Here is an 859-nt window from a genome sequence, read left to right as displayed (position 1 = left end):
AAATGAAAGAACGAATTTTAGAATCTAAGTCACAAGTGCAGAAAAGGCGTGAATGGGACTTGACATCGAAACATTAAGTACATATCATGAATTCTAGACTTATTTAATCAATTCAAATATTTAGACAATTCTTACAAAATATATCAGTAGACATAATCTTTCATGACATTACATTAATGTCTCATTATCTTAATAACTCTTTAATAATTCAGTTACTAATTTATATAAGTTAACTGGTTTTTATTCTTAAAAACAACTTGATAAATTAATTTAGCAGTTCATCATCGTATTTGTATATTATTTTGTTTTTAAAGAAACGCTTATTATTATTATTAATTAATTTAATAAGTACAATGCTAACAATAATATTTTTAAGAAAATATATATTATGTACCTTACATATTAATGTAAAGGAGTCTGCATATAAGATCTTTACTTGTTCTTCTGCGCTGTCTGTTAATTCTTCATTTGATAAATTTTACTAATGAAAATGACATTAGAAAGTAAACAGATGTATTAATGTTTGCTTTCAATTTAGAATAATTAATTCTGGAATTGTGTATATGGCATTTAATAAATTATTTCAATATGTTCTGTTCTGTATTCGAATTGTTGCATTGCATGGTAAATTTCATTTTTATATTTATTAGATTTGTGTTGATTTACTGTACATTATTGAATCTGCAATGTCACCAGTCATCATTAGATATTGTTCATTAGTTTGATATATTAAGATTTATGAAACACTTATATATAGTTTTTTTTACAACCATGACAATTACTATAATATTTTATCTTATTGTGTATATTAGTATATAATTATTATATATCTTTCTTGATGAATATTCAGTATTAATAT

This window comes from Penaeus monodon, chromosome 20 (assembly GCF_015228065.2).
Source record: "Penaeus monodon isolate SGIC_2016 chromosome 20, NSTDA_Pmon_1, whole genome shotgun sequence".
NCBI lineage: Eukaryota > Metazoa > Arthropoda > Malacostraca > Decapoda > Penaeidae > Penaeus > Penaeus monodon.
The sequence above is the reverse complement of the archived record's forward strand: the minus strand, read 5'-3'. Positions refer to the sequence as shown.